General features: G+C 39.7%; 1 long non-coding RNA gene and 1 pseudogene across 1 annotated transcript in view; one reads left to right on the forward strand and one right to left on the reverse strand.

Moving 5' to 3' along the window:
• Positions 1 to 19435, reverse strand: part of LOC144579774 (uncharacterized) — a 116318-nt gene that overhangs the window by 63429 nt on the left and 33454 nt on the right. The gene's annotated exons all lie outside the window — the stretch shown is intronic.
• Positions 4610 to 5575, forward strand: LOC100389497 (prohibitin 1 pseudogene; annotated as a pseudogene).

Here is a 19435-nt window from a genome sequence, read left to right on the forward strand (position 1 = left end):
GTGCGTGTGTGTGTGCGTGTGTCTGTTCATTTTACTTTGGTTCAACAAACATATACAGACCATTCACCATACCCCAAGGACAGGGTTAGATTTTGGGGAAACCAAGACTGTGACCCTAGGAAACACAGTTTTTGTCCTTGAAGTTGTAACTTTCTAAGAAGGAGACTGATATATAAACAGAATGCTTTCACATAATATGATAAGTGCTACAACAGGAGGCTTTGAGAAATGCTACTCTTCTTTAGGTGAAGACAAGCAGCTGAAGATAAAAGAGAAGGCCGGGTGCAGTGGCTCACACCTGTAATCCCAGCACTGCTGGCCAAGGCCAGCAGATCACAAGGTCAGAAGATCGAGACCATCCTGGCCAAAATGGTGAAACCTAGTCTCTACTAAAAATACAAAAAAAAAAAACACAGCTGGACATGGTGGTGCATGCCTATACTCCCAGCTCCTCAGGAGGCTGAGGCAGGAGAATTGCTTGAACCCAGGAGGCGGAGATTGCAGTGAGCTGAGATCGTGCCACTACACTACAGCCTGGGTGATAATGCGAGACATTTATCTGGAACAAACACAAACTTGGCCTTCCATGTTACTGAAGGCCTGCCATTAATCTGCACTTTCTTCTTGATGGTGCCTTGAAATATTTTCACTTGATCAAGTGATATGCTTAGCCTTACCTGTGAAAGTAACTGTAGACGTAGATGTTCAGGGCATAATGGAATCTTAAGATATCATACAATCCAACTTATTCATTTTAGAATTGAGTTAACTTAAGGTTAGAGAAGTCCTGCCCAAATTCCTGTTCAACCCAGTTAAATGCATCTTTGATCTATCTTAATAGCATCCCACCATCAATGTGTCTACTCACCAGTTCCAAGTCTCTTTCCTAAGCAGGTTGTTATCTTCAGACCTGGACCGTGACCATCCCAACCAACCTTGGCAAAGCTCCCATCCTTATGTTCAAGCTGAATTAATGTATAAGCCATCCCTTTTCATTTTATTCTCACTTTCAGTGCTGAGGATAGTCATGTATTGGCCTGATTAGATTCACAAATCTTTTGACTTTCACATAAATTTTTCTGTATGTGAATGTGTATTTTTCTGAATTAGAAGCCATAGATTTATTCAGATTCTTAGAAGTTAATCACCCCAAATATTAAGAACCAACTTATTTAGAATATTAGAAGTTAGAAGACTATGATAATTTGTGATTCCAGAAGTAAAACTGGTTCTCAAAGGACAAAAGTAGTCATATTTCATAGCAAAAACCTATGTGATCATTGAAAGAGTATTTCACCAGCCCATATTCTATCACTTTCTCTCTCTCTTAAGCAGCCCTTTTAGTCCTGAGTATTCTCATCTGAAAAATTTAAGTAACATCTAGGAAATTTGGAAAAGTCACTGTATTTCTATAAGCTTTCTATATAATAGAAATAAATAATCATTTATTCAGTAGACTGATCTATATATCTAAAAAATATTTAGTGAGTAAAGATGGTTATGGACCATCTTTAGAGGCATATCAGTAAACAAAAAAAGATTATTTTTCTCATAAATCTTATATTATAGGCTATGAATAAATAGACGACTAAACGTATAGGTAAAGATATAGAAAGACTGGTAAATTGGGCTTTGGGAAGTTTATAGAATTTTTATCTAATTGATATTAAAATATGAGACAAGAGCTTCGGCTGAAAATAAAGTGTGAGGTTATACAGAGAAAAAAGAAGAGAAAATGTAAAATATTCATTTTATAGCATATGAGAGTAAAGTATAGCAAAAATAGTCAAGCAATATTGAGGAATCATTGGAGTTTTGTAGGTAAAGGGTTATAAGTCTGCATGATTTAAGACAAATAAATAGAAGAAAGAGAAAGAAAAAAGAAAAGAAAAAAACAGGAGTTTTCACAACATACAGCTGTTCAGGTTCTGTTAGACAATAAGAGAATAGTTGGATTTAGGCACAATCAGAATTTTGACAGACACATACAACAGAGGAGAAGGAGATGCTATAATTTGAACTTCCCTTCAAAACTCACATAGAAATTTAATTGCCATTGGAACAGTGTTGAGAGTTGGAACCTTTAAGAGGTGCTTAGACCAGAAGGGCTCCACCCTTGTGCATGGTTTAATGCCTTTATTGCAGAAGTGAGCTCTGATAAAAAGTTGAATTTGGCTCATTTTCATTCTCTCTAACTCATGTGCTTGCTTGCCTTTCTGCCATGGGATAACACAGCAGGAAGGCTTTTGCCAGATGCTGGCACCATTCTCTTGAACTTTCCCGCCTCTAGAACTGTGAAAAATAATTTTTAAAAAATATCCAGTCTCTGGCATTCTATTATAAAAACAGAAAATGAACTAACATTGGGGCAAGAGAGTTGGATATTGCAAGAGATTGAACATAGTAATGCACTGTGGACACTTAGTAAGAAGTTAATCGGGAAAAAATGAGTATAATAAGAGTGAATGAGAAGTTTCTATGAGGTTGAAGAATTGAATGAGTCATTTTTATCATTTTTGGAGGTGTTACGGTTCTCACAATAACCAGGTCAAATGACAAAAGTGAACATGGGACTTGGCAGCTAAGGAGGAGTAGAAGAAAAACTGTTGGCGATAAGGAGGTCAAAGTACTGAGAGAAAGGCATAACAGCCATTAAAATATGCCCCACAAATCTCCAGCTGAGGGGGTCATAATTAGCAGATGAACCCAGCTACTGTGTACCAAAATTCATCACCATGTCACACCAAAGCCATGCTTCCCATGGGTTTCCCACAACCAATGACTGAGTGCAGTAGGGATAAAAAGGCAGGCCCATTTCTGGGAGATGCAAGAACCCTCTGACAGGCAGTTTCACCTCAAGCCTTCCCCCGATGTCCTTAAAAAGCTTTCCTTACAACCAAACTGCAATTTAAGTCACTTTGATCCAACTGCTCTTCTCTCCCTCTTTCCACCCTTGCGGTCAAACATGAGAGTCATCAAAAAAGTTTGATGACTCTCAAAATTTCTCTTGAGTTCCTTCACAACTTTTAATCTCAAAAGCATTCATTCCCCTAATAAATTTTATATTTGTTTAATCCTGTTTTAGCTTCTTTTTGGAGGACCCAGATTAACACAGCAAGGTATTAGCTGAAGCTTCCACTTGGATTTTTAAATAACAAAGAATGGTAAATAGTTAAGAAGATGTAGAGGGAGACGGCTATCCACATAGTAAAGTCTTCAAAAAATAAAGAAATAATTTACACTCCCACCAACAGTGTAAAAGTGTTCCTATTTCTCCACATCCTCTCCAGCATCTGTTGTCTCCAGATTTTTTAATGATCACCATTCTAACTGGTGTGTGATGGTATCTCAATGTGGTTTTGATTTGCATTTCTCTAATGACTAGTGATGGTGAGCTTTTTTTCATATGGTTGTGGGCTGCATAAATGTCTCCTTTTGAAAAGTGCCTGTTCATATCCTTTGCCCACTTTTTGATGGGGTTGTTTTTTTTCCTGTAAATTTGTTAAGTTCTTTGTAGATTCTAGATATTAGCCCTTTGTCAGATGGGTAGATTGCAAAAAGGTTTTCCCATTTTATTGCTTGCCGGTTCACTCTAATGAGAGTTTCCTTTGCTGTGCAGAAGCTTTTAAGTTTAATTAGACCCCATTTGTCAATTTTGGCTTTTGTTGCCATTGCTTTTGGTGTTTTAGTCTTGAAGTCCTTGCCTATGCTCTGTCTTGAATGGTTTTGCCTAGGTTTTCTTCTAGAGTTTTTATGGTGTTAGGTCTTTGTGGCAATTCCTCAAGGATATAGAAATAGAAATACGATTTGACCCAGCAATCCCATTACTGGGTCTATACCCAAAGAATTATAAATCATTCTATTATAAAGACACATGCACATGTATGTTCATTGCAGCATTGCGGCACTGTTTACAATAGGAAAGACTTGGAACCAACCCAAATACCCATCAATGATAGACTAAATGAAGAAAATGTGGCACAAATACACTATGGAATACTATGAAGCCATAGAAAAGGATGAGTTCATGTCCTTTGCAGGGACATGGATGAAGCTGGAAACCATCATTCTCAGTAAACTGACACAAAAACAGAAAACCAAACACTGCATGGTCTTACTCATAAATCGATGTTGCACAATGAGAACACATGGACGCAGTGGGGGAACACCACACACCAGGGCCTGTTTGGGGGTGGGGGGTTAGGGGAGTGATAACATTAGAAGAAATACTTAATGTAGATGACAGGGGGATAGATGAAGCAAATCACCATGGCTTATGTATACCTATGTAACAATCCTGCATGATCTGCACATGTACCCCAGAACCTAAGGTATAATAAAAAGAAGGAAGAAAGAAAGACATATAATAAAGATTCAGGTAACACTGAAAGGGCTAATGGTAGCAAAGTCTGATAACATTAACTTTCAAGGAGGTAGGGACTTAGAAAGTGGGGTAGATGTCTCTATGAAGTCAAAGAATTGACTGAGATAGGAAGTAAAAAGGTGTTGAATAAACAGACAAATGGTAAGTGTAAAACATTTATCTCAATTATAGGCCCTGAGATAAGTATGGTAGGAATAAAACACATCATCAGTTGGGGAATTCACATGGAGGTCAGAGTGGAAGCAGGTGTGAGACAGTCCAGCAGAAGAAAAACATGGCTGCCAAAGTGTTTGAGTCCATCGGCAAGTTTGGCTTGGCCTTAGCTGTTACTGGAGGTGTGGTGAACTCCACCTTATATAATATGGATGCTGGTCCCAGAGCTGTCATCTTTGACCGATTCCCTGGACTACAGGACACTGTGGTAGGGGAAGGGACTCACTTTCTCAGCCCATGGGTACAGAAACTAATTATCTTTGACTGCCATCCTCAGCCATGTAAATGACAGTCATCACTGGTAGCAAAGAATTACAGAATGTCAACATCACACTGCACATCCTCTTCTGGCCTGTTGCTAACCAGCTTCCTGGCATCTTCGCCAGCATCGGAGAGGACTATGATCAGCATGTGCTGCCGTCCATCATGACTGAGATCCTCAAGTCAGTGGTGGCTTGCTTTGATGCTGGAGAACTAATGACCCAGAGAGAGCTGGTCTCCAGGAAGGTGAGCGACAGACAACCTTATGGAGCGAGCAGCCGCCTTTGGGTTCATCCTGGATGACATGTCCTTGACACATCTGACCTTCAGGAAAGAGTTCACAGAAGTGGTGGAAGCCAAACAGGTGGCTCTGCAGGAAGCAGAGAGGGCCAGATTTGTGGTGAAAAAGGCTGAGCAGCAGAAAAAGGCAGCTATCATCTATGCTGAGGGCAACCCTAAGGCAGCTGAGTTGATTGCCAACTCACTGGCCAACACAGCGGACGGCCTGATTGAGCTGCACAAGCGGGAAGCTGCAGAGGACATCGCATACCAGCTCTCATGTTCTCAGAACATTACCTGCCGGTGGGGCAGTCCATGCTCCTCCCGCTGCCCCAACGAGGGCCCACCCTGCCTGCACCTCTGCAGGCTGACTGGGCCACAGCCCCAGTGATTCTTGACAGCTCCTTCCTTCTGTCCCTACCCCAGAAATCACTGTAAAATTTCATGACTGGCTTAAAGCAAGTGAAATAAAGGTAATATCACTTCAGATCTCTTTTTAAAAAATCATCCATTCAAAAGGACCTAAATAATAAATGTCACCAAAGGAAATTCATCCAGGTTTCTGCTAGAAAAATAAGAATAAGAGAACAGGGAAAGACAAAAGGATAAAGAGAATTCTCCTAATGACAGAAAGCACACTGGAAGAGTTTGAGAAGCTTATAAGGAAAGAAAGTTTGGGTCAGAAAATGGAGGAAGATGGCAAGACGAATCCTGGTGATGTATGACATGAGGAGTTGAGCTTCTAATGGTGACCAGAGGAGAGATCTGAATTATGATGGGATCCAACCTGAGGAAGTCTGGGATAAGACACACAACTGGTTGGTGTTGGATGTTTCAAGACCAAGGGATAAGTGAATATCTGCCCAAAGAACTTTTGTCAGAACCATCAGTGGCTAAAGGACCGCTTCTCTCTAATAGCTAAGCAGTAATGCAGACGGTAGATCTTCACAAAGCAGAAAACCAGGATACATCTCTTTTGTTATTGAGGGTAGTGTGCTGCCTGAAGAACTTATATCATAGGAGTGATGGGAAAAATAAATAAAATTCTTACCAGATGACTTATTGTTGTGTTCATGTATATTACACATTATTTTTACTGCTACTGGCTGTTCACAATAATGAGTGTTCTGGCTACCATCCCTTTTCCCTGGAAGTTACCAAGTCTTAGTACGCTGCTTCTGGATCCATTGCCTCAGAGAATCTCAGATTAGAAAGTGAAACATACTGTACACAAGTGGTAAGTGCTGCACAGATTTAATTTGAGAAGACCCTTAAAGGAAACAGGGTGAATGCTGGTGCTGAGAGAAGAAACCAATGACGAAGAAATTTCCCCAGTCAGGGCAGATTCTAGTGGTTCGTGGAGATACCAAATATGCGGATACTTTGTTGGGTAATTCCTTATGAGATACCCGTGGAGACCAAGAACTGATCATCAAGAGTCTTTAGTAACAAAGCATGTGGTCACTGGACAGGAAAATTCACATCTAAGTTTGCAGAGAGCATCGGTGCTTGGGAAATGATAGAGGGGGAAATGGAAGGTAGATTTTTCAGCAAAAGGAGCTATAAGAACAAGTAGGCCCACTCCATCTCCCACATCTTTCTATATCCACATAAGTATCCAAATTTAGAATATAAGGAGCAAGAAGACACTAAAACCCGTGATTGAGATTTAATTACTTACCTCCTTGGAGAGTAGGGGCACATAGACAGATTTTGACTTAGACAATTAAACCAAAATAACAACATTTCTTATGCGGATGTGTAAGGAGGAAACACTTATCTATTAAACATATGAAAAGTCTTTGTAAGTAATGATGTTGGTCATTACTCCAGCTCCTTCTCTGTCTTGAAGGTTGTTATCAAACCAGAATGTATTGAAAACTGTTGATGTTCCAAGAGTAGTACATACATTATGTAATTTAATCCCCAACTTCCCTAAATAAGTAGCATCACCTCTATTTTTGATTTGGAGAAATGAGCTCAGACAGGTTAAGAAACTTAACAAGACACAGATAGTAGGAGGCCAGTTAGGACGTAAGCCTAAGGTTGTCTAACTCAAAAATTCATGCTTTTATTTCATGAGGGTGCTACAAAAAGCACACGTGGAAGTATTTTTAATGCACAAAAGATCCTCAAATGTAAGCATCATTACTATGTTCAAGACTCTGAGGATGAGACAACATACACACAGCATTCTCAAAGCTTTTTTTTTCACTTTCAGGATTGACTTTTGAAGCACATAACTTTGGAAGTAGCATGTAAGGAAATTCCATTTTTGTCTTAAAGTATTATCAGGTAATGGTCCAATGTGATTTTATAAAGCTAGTTATTCAGACTGGCTGTCATTAAAAAAGTCTTAATTTTTTTAAGTGATCAGATCAGAGCCAATAACAGAAGCGAGGTTAAGTAAAGCTAAATTTATCAGTAAAAACCAGTTTTTAATCTAAGCTGAAGAAAAAATAATGTGATAAAAATTGCCCTTTGCTGATTGGAAGAAAGTTTAGGGAAAGATATGTTGATCAATGTGTGGGACACATGTAACTGCTATCATTGTTCTTCTAGAGTCAATACTAAAAAGAAGTTTCTCACTTCACAAAGATTCATGATATTGAAAAGACTTCAGTGAAATTAAACTTAAGGTTCAGACAGAGATTCAAAATTGTGTTTTAATTAAGTCTAAAAATTAAAATTTGGTTTTAGTAAAAAGCAAATTTTTATGATAATAAAAATTAAAGTGAATACTAATTTTAAAATAATATTCATTTACCCAACAGATGATTGAAAACCTACAACATGCCAAGTACTGTGCTAATATCAGTGTTGCTGATATTAGCTCTGTGGGAACCACAACATGCCATTAGTGGGTCTTCAGCATCTAGGACACGGCCTGGAATAGAGTAAGTGCTTCATAAGTATGTATGTGTTGAAAGACAAGGAAATCTACCTGCTTCCCCCAAACCAAAGATGATGTTCATGTGGTCAAGACAGAGTGTTCTGGGACCCAACTCTCCCAACTAAGGTTCTGGAGTGAGTAGCATCATAATCTCCAATCAAGAAGACACATGGAGCAACCGGAAGATTCCTGTATACTTGGTTGTCAATGAAGACATAGCTAATTTGCATGAGATTTATAAAAAAAGGATAAGACCCTCAGGAAGATGATCTAATCTCAATGAAACTGATCCAGCCAAATGATACATAGTTAGGGTCAGAACTCCAAGTCTAGAGAGGAGGGATGCCATACAGAGTCACTACTTACACTGAATAAGAAGAGAACCTGAGTCAAAATCCAGACCTGGAACCTAAACAAAAAGGTGGTAAGAGGATAACAGATGAGAACGTTTGGTGTTTTGAGATCCTCAGAAACCCAGAGTCTTGTCCTTGTATACTAGATCCCAAGTCCATGTGCAGAAAAGAACGTAGTGGGATGGGGAGAAAGGGTGGTAGGGTAGGGTAGGAAGCATGACACAGGAATAATGAAGTCAAAATCAAGAGCCCAGTGGTCATTTCTAGAAAACCAGTTTTATTCCAGTCTCCAAAGAGCCATGTAGAACATGAAAGTGGGTATAGAGAGGGGTTCTTGATGAGGGCTACAAAGACATGCACAGGCCCTGTGAAAATTAATTCAGACTCCATGGAGAAAATGGGTTCATAGCCAAAAGCTGTCAAGGGTCTCAATTTGGAATAGCTGGATAAGAAAGAGGCTGACAACAAATTTATTAACAGCAGTAAAAATGAACCTACTTTGAAACATTTTATTTCCCCTTCAGAAATTGCCCACACTAGACACTGTATTTGTTTAAACTAAACTTCTTTGTTGTTCTCCATTCAAATATAAAAGTATACTGAAATAATTTTTTTGTTACTAAGAAGGCATAACAGAATAGGGTCAGAGTTGGTTAGGAGAATGGAAGGTTTAGTGGCTCTCTCTGAAAACCAAGATCAGAAGCTTTGCCTCTGACTCCAGCTTCTGACTTCAATCCAGTTGTTCATTACTGGGACTTCTCCCTGCCCTCTTTCTTGTCCAAAATAGATTATCATCTTCAGGGCATTATTATGCTTATTTTTTAACTTTTTTATCACATTAACTTTCCTCCATAAAAGAAAACTCTTGCTGACATAAATGTTTCATTAGAAGCTTTCATATATTCCAATATGAAATGGTCCCTCTCAACCAGGGCTCATGAAATATACATCAAACAAGTTCTTTATGCAACATAAAACAAATTTCAATACTCTTCTTCAAATAAAATAGTAACAATTTTAGACTATCTCTAATTCTTATAATTGGCTTCAGGAAGTAGCTATTATAGCTCATGAATATATAAGCAAATTTGGATTTTCAGTAAACTGATCCCTCCAGCCCTGTGAATCCAAAGATAATATTTTTTTTTGTCTTTTGGCCAAATTATCACACCAGGCGACATTTACCTGGGTGATTTTTCAGTCATCTCACTTATAAGATTTTGCTAAACAATTCTTGATAATTTACTTTATTAATAATAGCCTTAGTTCTCAATTACACTAAAAGTTCTGACACAATAGGATTCACCCTCCAGACCTCTTCAGCACTCATCCTTAAGTAATCTCTTCTGATGTCAGAATTTTAAACATCATTTTTGGGAATATAACTGGGCATTTACATTTTTAGCCTAGACCATCTTTTGAACTCCAGATTCACAGATCCAGTCACCTATTCAACATTTCTGTTTGAGATACTAAGGCTTAATATATCCCAAATCACATACTAGATTTTTTTTACCAAAAGTTTCTCTCCTCTCAATATTCTCTGATTCAGAATATGGGAACTCTACATTTGAAATTCAGGCAAAAATATTTGGGGACATCCTTGATCCTGAATCTTCTCTTTTTCTTATCCAAACCATCATTATATTTTGCCAATTCCTATTTGGAAAAGGCCCTAGAACCTGACCACTTCCCCCCAGTCCAAACCCTACACATCTCTTCCTGAATTGCAATAACACTTTTTTCTTTTTTTCTTTTTTTTTTTTTTGAGACAGGTTCTTACTCTGTCACTTAGGCTGGCTGGAGTGCATTGGTGCAATCTCAGCTCACAGCTGCCTTGACCTCCCCAGGTTCAGGTGATTCTCCCACCTGAGCTTCCCGAGTAGCTGGGACAATAGGCATAAGCTACCATACCTGGCTAATTTTTGTTTTTTTTTTTTTTGTAGAGACAGGATTTCATCATGTTGTCCAGGCTGGTCTCAAACTCCTGGAATCAAGCAATCCCACCTACCTTGGCCTCCTAAAGTGCTGGGATTACAGGTGTGACCCACCTCACCAGGCCCTAAATTGCAATAACCTCTTAACTTCTGTTCTTGCTTTTCTCATGCTGCACACAGCAGACAGAATAAACATAATATAAGTCAGATCATAACATTTGTCAACTCAACGTACTCCAGTGGCTCTTGATTGCTCTCAGAGTAAAAATTTATTAACCCAAGTGCCCATTAATGATAGACTGGATAAAGAAATGTGGTACATATACACCATGGAATACTATGCAGCCATAAAAAGGAATGAGATCATGTTTTTTGCTGGTACATGGTTGGAGCTGGAAGCCATTATCCTCTGCAAACTAACACAGAAACAGAAGACCAAACACCCCATATTCTCACTTATAAGTGGGAGCTGAACAATGAGAACACATGGACATGGGAGTGGGGAACATCACACACTGGGGCCTATCAAGGTACAGGAGGGAGGAAGAGCATCAGGAAAAACAACTAATGCATGCTGAGCTTAATACCTAGGTAATGGGTTGACAGGTACACCAAACCGCCATGGTACAGGTTTACCTATGTAGCAAACCTGCACAGCCTGCACATGTATCCTGGAACATAAAATAAAATAGAATTAAAAAGTTTACAACAGCCAATCTTCTCTGTATACACTGGCATCTTGCTGCTGCTCTTACTTCACCTACTTCTAAGCTCCCAATTTTTCACTCTACTCCAGCCACTGGTCTCCCTGCTGTTTTCTGACCAAACCAAGCATGTTCCAGCTTCATGGCATTTGTACTTCTATTCTCTGCCTTAATTCATTTAATCCACAAAATAACCCTATTGGATAAGTACTATAAACAACCTTACTTTGAATGTTTAGAAAAACAAATTCTCAGGTCCCATTTGGAGGTACAACTCCATCATCTGTGCTTTAACAAGGGCTTCCAATGATTCTGATGCATAATGAAGTTTGACAACGACTACAATATCTGGAGACATTTTTGGTTCTTGCTACAGTGGAGGGAGGAGGAGAAGGCTACTAGTATCTAGCGGCCACAGATGCTGCTAAACATTATATAATGAACAGATCATCCTCCACAGCAAAGATGATCTGGCCCAAAATGTCAATAGTGCTGAGGTTGAGAAATTCTGCTGTAGTGTCTAGACCACGCTTCTCAATCTCTTTGTTTATCACCTACCTAAGGAACCTTAGATATTTACTACCCCCTATAAAACTTTAATACCATAGATATACAGTGTACTGCTTATGTTCTGTAATCCTTTGGAGTGCCTAAAATTATTCTAACATCTAAGAATTTTTTGTGCTCCCAAAACCAATTTATGCTCCCATTTAGAATGCATGGCCTACCAATAACTAGAATCAAGCTTTAGCATAGCTTGTGCAAAGCAGTCCTATGTAAAAAAAGACTTATTCTCTAGTAGATCTTCATCACTCAACTAATATGTAATGGCAAGAAATTGGGAAATTAGTTTGAATAGACTGTCAGATTGGGGCCTGAGAGTTTATTGACATAGGGGTACTCTCCCTTGACATTATGGTGGCCTTAGAGTTTGAATATGATCATGACCTGTGGTAATCAAGGTTGAAATGCATAACTGCCTTGGTAGGGTAATGAGGAAAGGATCCGAAAGGTGAGCAAGTCAAAATGAAATCAGAAGTCCAACAGTTGGCTGTGTTCCATAAAAGGTCCTGAATGACACCCCTTTCACTAAAGCAATAAGGAGTTGAGTGACACAGACATGAGATTCACTGAGAAGCTTCATGATCTCCTGTAAGCCAGGGTGATGGTAGAAAATAATCTTGGAAAACAGGCTTCCTAGTACCCATGAGAATAACAGGATTCTGATGGGCATATTTTATTGCCAAGGAAAATGGAGCAGCAGGGCCAGAGAGGAGACCAGGGAGTCTTGACCACATGGATTTGTGACAATGGCTGATAAATCATGGTGTTTCATGGAACAAGATGAATAGGCAGGCAATAAGGGCAATTCTTGACTTAGCTATAGCAACAACAAAAGGTTAAAGATTCTTGAGGAAAGGGTTGATGTAATGACAAGTCATCATTTCTTGCCAGCTTCCAAATCTGAGCTAGTTATTGAGTCCATCACTTAAAGATGAGGTCCACTTAAAAAAGAACCCTGAAATGCCACAGCAAGTATATGCAAAAATAGTCTTCCAATTCTTCCTCATAGAAAACTGTGGCCATTTAACAGAATAATTATATACTGGAAGAGGAATAATAAAAAGAACCCTGAAATGCCACAGCAAGTATATGCAAAAATAGTCTTCCAATTCTTCCTCATAGAAAACTGTGGCCATTTAACAGAATAATTATATACTGGAAGAGGAATAATATCCAGATATTTTCAGGGCTGTGATAGAGAGTTTGAGCTGACACTGTTACCAGGAGACCCAAAGTACCATGATAACTCCTGTTAGAGTGGGGACCTCTGGAGACCAAGGCCACCATACAGTGTTGTCTAACAGACTTTTCTGTCATCATTTCTCCAGGCGATTAGTGCAGCTGGCAGAACACTCATATCGTTTTCTCAATTTGTGAATTAAGATCCATTATGATGGGAAAAGTCAAATGAAATCCATGGAACTTTCCCCTAAAATCTTTAAAATTCAATTTTCTGGGGTAGAATTATAGAAACTAGCATCAACTTCAGTGATTGAAAGTTTAGTTCACTGATACGGTCATTGAAAAATCCAGATAAATCATGGAAGATGACGGTAAGCCATTATAAGCCAGCTGTAGTACCAGTCATATCTCCTGTACCAAATTTCATGTCCTGACTAGAAAACATTTACCTAGCTCTGACACTGGATGGGTAGTTGATCTGAGCAGCACATTTTTTAAATTCAAGCTTTTTGTATTCATCTGGGATAAATATTTACTTTTTTGCCCCAGATCTGTGTTAACTCTATTGCTTCCTCTTGTTCACAAAAGGGACCTGGATTATTTTAACATTCCACAGAATATCAGATTTGTCTACGTATTGGTGGCACACTAATTGGACTTGGAAAAGGAAATGGCAATTACTCTGTTTGTCCTTATAAGACCCACGCATGCCAAAAGGTTGAGATAAACTCTATACAGATCTAAAAGCCTTCTGGTTTGGTGAAGTTTTCAGAGGTATGGTTTTCTTGGGCATTTGAAATATTCTCTCTAAAGAAAAAGCCAAGTTCATAAACAACATAACTCTGACAACCAGGCACAGCACTGAAAGAATTGCCCTGAATTTTGGCGGCAACATATTTCATCCTTGGAAATACTATTCCAACCCATTTATTGGGTTAATTAGAAAACTACCAGTTTTGTGTGGATACTACAGCAAGACAGGATATGCAGTGAAAGCTTCACATTCTTTCAGGCCAGCAGATCCAACAGTGTCAAGATACCTGTGGTAGATATGGACATTGTGTGACATCTCTGTCAAGCCCAGGACATGTTCTATAGCATAGATTTTCTAAGGTTCTAGAGTGAGGCCATGCATTCTGTAGCACTGATCACTTGCCAATTGAAAAGGACTATCTGGAGGGAGTTTTCCAAGATGGCCCGGTAGGAACAACTCAGGATTGCAGCTCTCATTGAAGGCACAGAGGGTGAGTCCTAGCCGCATTTCCAGATGGATCTTTGTTGCCCACAGAACAGGGAAATTCCCAGGTGTAGGAGAGTCACCGGAAGCCAGCACAGCCCTCTTGGCTTGCGTGGGTGGTTTCGGCCGGCGCCGCAGCTCAGCGGCACCCCACACAAAATGCGTTGATCTGGGTGCCCTGTTAAACCAGCAATCTGAGATTTGGGAGGGTAGATTAGCATATCCATCTGATTAAATGGGACTTGGACAGTGAGCCAGACAAAGAGATTCCTGGGAAGCGACATTTGAGCCAGTGCAGTGGGCCCCTGCACGGGAAATCACACAGATCCTGGTGCCCTACAAGCAGGCAACTAAAACACCTGGGAGAGAGTCATCCGTTTAACTTAAAAAAAAAAAAAAAGAGGGAGAAAGTGCTCTGAGGCAGGGAGCCAGGTGATCAGGCTCGGCAGGTCCCATCCCCACAGGGACAAACAAAACGGCGATTCAAAACACTCGGGGTTGACAGTTTCACTGTGGGCACAGCTGAATACAGGACGGTGCAGCTACGTGGAGGGGGGGGCGTCTGCCACTACCAAGGCATTCTGACCCTACTGAGATACACGCCCATTGCTGAGGCAGCCTGCCATTGCCAAGGCAACCCGCCATAACAGAGAGACTCCACCAACAGGGCAGAGCTCACAACAGCAGGGCAGAGCCCACGCAACAGGGTGGAGCCCAGGACAGAAGGGCAGAGCCCACAGCAGCACAGCAGAGCCCACAGCAGCAAGGACTGGAGTGGACCTCAGCAGTTGTACAGCAGAGGGGCTAGACTGTTAAAAAGAAAACTAAGTAACAGAAATACTTCAGCATCAACAATCTGGGCGTACACTCAGAGACCCAATCGAAAAGCCAGCAACTACTCAGATGACAGTTGGATAAATCCACAAAGATGGGAAGAAACCAGTGCAAAAAGGAGGAAAACACCCGAAACCAAAACACCTCAGCTCCTACAAGGACCAAAACTCCTCACCAGCAAGGGAACAAAGCTGGATGGAGGATGAGTGTGACAAAATGACGGAATCAGACTTCAGAGGTGGATAATGAGAAACTTCTGTGAGCTAAAAGAACATGTTCTAAATCAATGCAAAGAAACTATGTACCTTGAAAAAACATTTGAAAAAAGATTTGAGGAAATGATAACAAGAATGGACAACTTAGAGAGAAATATGAATGAATTGAAGGAGCTGAAAAACACAACATGAGGAATTTGTGAAGCATGCACAAGTTTCAACAACTGAATTGACAAAGCAGAAAAAAGAATATCAGAAGTCGAAGATCAACTCAAATGAAATTAAACTAGAAACCAAGATTAGAGAAAAAACTGCAAAAAGGAATGAACAAAGTCTCCAAGAAATGTGGGACTATGTGAAGAGACCTAACCTACGTTTGATAGGTGTACCAGAATGTGATGAAGAGAATAAATCCAAGCTGGAAAATACTCTTCAGGACATTATCCAGGAAAATTTCCCCAACCTAGCGAGGCAGGCCAATATTCAAGTCCAGGAAATACAGAGAACAACACAAAGATATTCCACAAGAAGACCAACCCCAAGGCACATAATCGTCAGATTCACCAGGGTTGAAATGAAGGAGAAAATACTAAGAGCAGCCAGAGACAAAGGTCGGGTCACCCACAAAGGGAAGCCCATCAGACTCACAGCAGATCTCTCGGCAGAAACTCTACAAGCCAGAAGAGAGTGGGGGCCAATATTCAACATCCTTAAAGAAAAGAACTTTCAACCCAGAATCTCATATCAAGCCAAACTGAGCTTCATAAGTGAAGGAAAATCCTTTGCAAACAAGCAAGTACTCAGAGATTTTGTCACCACCAGGCCTGCTTTACAAGAGCTCCTGAAAGAGGCACTATACATAGAAAGGAACGACCAGTACCAGCCATTCTAAAATCATACCAAATGCTAAAGAGCATCAATAAAAAGAAGAATCTGCATCAACTAACAGGAAAAACAGCCAGCTAGCATCAAAATGGCAGTATCAAATTCACACACAACAATATTAACCCTAAACGTAAATGGGCTAAATGCACCAATCAAAAGACACAGACTGGCAAATTGGATAAAAATCCAAAACCCATCGGTGTGCTGTATCCAGGAAACCCATCTCACATACAAGGATACACAAAGTCTCGAAATAAAGGGATGGAGGAAGATTTGCCAAGCAAATGGAGAGCAAAAAAAAAGCAGGAGTTGCATGCAATTCTCGTCTCTGATAAAATAGACTTTAAAGCAACAAAGATCAAAAGAGACAAAGAAGGACATTACATAATGGTAAAAGGATCAATACAACAGGAAGAGCTAACGATCCTAAATATATATGGACCCAATACAGGAGCACCCAGATATATAAGGCAAGTTCTTAACGACTTACAAAGAGACTTAGACTCCCACACAATAATAGTGGGAGACTTTAACACTCCACTGTCAATATTAGACAGATTAACCAGACAGGAAATTAACAAGGATACCCAGGGCTTAAACTCAGACCTGGAACAAGCAAACCTGATAGACATTTACAGAACTCTCCACCCCAAAACCACAGAATATACATTTTTCTCAGCACCACATCACACCTACTCTAAAATTGACCACATCATAGGAAGTAAGCACTCCTCAGCAAATGCAAAACAACTGAAATCATAACAAACAGCCTCTCAGACCATAGTGCAATCAAGTTAGAACTCAGAATTCAGAAACTAACTCAGAACTGCACAGCATCATGGAAAATGAAAAACTGGCTCTTGAATGTTGATTGGATAAACAATGAAATGAAGGCAGAAATAAAGAAGTTCCGTGAAACCAACAAGAATGAAGACACACATACCAGAATCTCTGGGACACATTTAAAGCCGTCTCTAGAGGAAAATATATAGCAATAAGTGCCCACATGAGAAGAGTGGAGAGATCCATAATTGACATCCTATTGTCAAAATTGAAAGAGCTAGAGAAGCAAGATCAAAAAAACCCAAAACCTAGCAGAAGACAAGAAATAACTAAGATCAGAGCAGAACTGAAGGAGACAGAGACATGAAAAACCCTTCAAAAAGTCAACAAATCCAAGAGCTGGTTTTTTGAAAAGATCAACAAAATAGACAGACAACTAGCCAGATTGACAAAAAAGAAAAGAGAGAACAACCAAATAGGTGCAATAAAAAACGATAAAGGGGAAATCACCACAGATTCCACAGAAATTCAAACCATCATCAGAGAATATTACAAACAACTCTATGCACATAAACTAGTAAACCAGGAAGAAATGGATAAATTCCTGGACATTTCTGTTCTCCCAAGTCTAATCCAGGAGGAAGCTGAAACTATGAGCAGACCAATAACAAGGTCTGAAGTCAAGGCAGCAATTAAGACCCTACCACACAAAAAAAAGCCCAGGTCCAGATTGGTTCACAGCTGAATTCTACAAGACACACAAAGAGGAGCTGGTACCATTCCTTCTGAAACTATTCCAAATAATCCAAAAAGAGGGAATCTTTCCCAAATCATTTTATGAGACCAACATAATCCTGATACCAAAACCCGGCAGAGACTCAACAAGAAAAGAAAACTTCAGGCCAATATCCATGATGAACATAGATACAAAAGTCTTCAATAAAATACTGGTAAACCGACTGCAACAGCACATCAAAAAACTTATCCATCATGATCAAGTGGGATTCATCCCAGGGATCCAAGGCTGGTTCAACATATGCAAGTCTATAAACATAATTCACCACATAAACAGAACCAAAAACAAAAACCACATGATTATCTCAATTGATGCAGAGAAGGCATTGGACAAAATTCAACAGCCTTTTATGCTAAAAACCCTCAATAAACTCGGTATTGATGGAATGTATCTCAAAGTAATGAAAGCTATTTACAACAAACCAACAGCCAATATCATACTGAATGGGCAAAAACTGGAAGCATTCCCTTTGAAATCTGGCACTAGACAAGGATGCCCTCTCTCACCACTCCTATTCAATATAGTACTGGAAGTTCTAGCCAGAGCAATCAGGCAAGAAAAAGAAATAAAGGGTATTCAAATAGGAAAGGAGGAAGCCAAATTGCCTCTATTTGCAGATGACATGATAGTATATCTAGAAGACCCCATCGTCTCAGCCCAAAAACTCCTAAAACTGATAAGCAACTTCAGCAAAGTCTCAGGATATAAAATCAACGTGCAAAAATCACAAGCATTCGTCTACACCAATAACAGACTTAGAGAAAGCCAAATCAAGAACGAACTGCCATTCACAATTGCTACAAAAAGAATAAAATACCTTGGAATACAACTCACAAGGAACGTAAGGGACCTCTTCAAGGAGAACTACAAACCACTGCTCAACGAAATCAGAGAGGACACAAACAGATGGAGAAACATTCCATGTTCATGGTTAGGAAGAATTAATATCATGAAAATGGCTATACTGCCCAAAGTAATTTACAGAATCAACGCTATCCCCATCAAGCTACCATTGACTTTCTTCACAGAACTGGAAAAAACCACCATGAACTTCTTATGGAACCAAAAGAGAGCCCGCATAGCCAAGTCAATTCTAAGCAAAAAGAACACAGCAGGGGGCATCACACTACCGGATTTCAAACTATACTACAAGGCTACAGTAATCAAAACAGCACGGTACTGGTACCAAAACAGAGATATAGACCAATGGAACAAAACAGAGGCACCGGAGGCAACACAACATATCTACAACTATACAATCTTTGATAAGCCTGACAAAAACAAGCAAGGGGGAAAGGATTGCCTGTTTAACAAATGGTGTTGGGAAAACTGGCTAGCCATGTGCAGAAAGCAGAAACTGGACCCCTTCCTGACACCTTACACTAAAATTAACTCCAGATGGATTAAAGACTTAAACATAAGACCTGGCACCATAAAAACCCTAGAAGGAAATCTAGGCAAAACTATCCAGGACATAGGAGTAGGCAAGGACTTCATGAACAAAACACCAAAAGCATTGGCAACAAAAGCCAAAATAGACAGACAAATGGGACCTAATGAAACTCCACAGCTTCTGCACGGCAAAAGAAACAGTCACTAGAGTGAATCGGCAACCAACAGAATGGGAAACAATTTTTGCAGTTTACCCATCTGACAAAGGGCTGATATCCAGAATTTACAAAGAACTCAAACAGATTTACAGGAAAAAAACAAACAAGCCCATTCAAAAATGGGCAAAGGATAAGAAAAGACACTTTACAAAAGAAGACATACATGAGGCCAACAAACATATGAAAAAATGCTCATCATCACTGGTCATTAGAGAGATGCAAATCAAAACCACATTGAGATACCATCTCACACCAGTTAGAATGACGATCATTAAAGAATCTGGAGACAACAGATGCTGGAGAGG

The sequence above is a fragment of the Callithrix jacchus genome, chromosome 16 (genome assembly GCF_049354715.1).
Source record: "Callithrix jacchus isolate 240 chromosome 16, calJac240_pri, whole genome shotgun sequence".
NCBI lineage: Eukaryota > Metazoa > Chordata > Mammalia > Primates > Cebidae > Callithrix > Callithrix jacchus.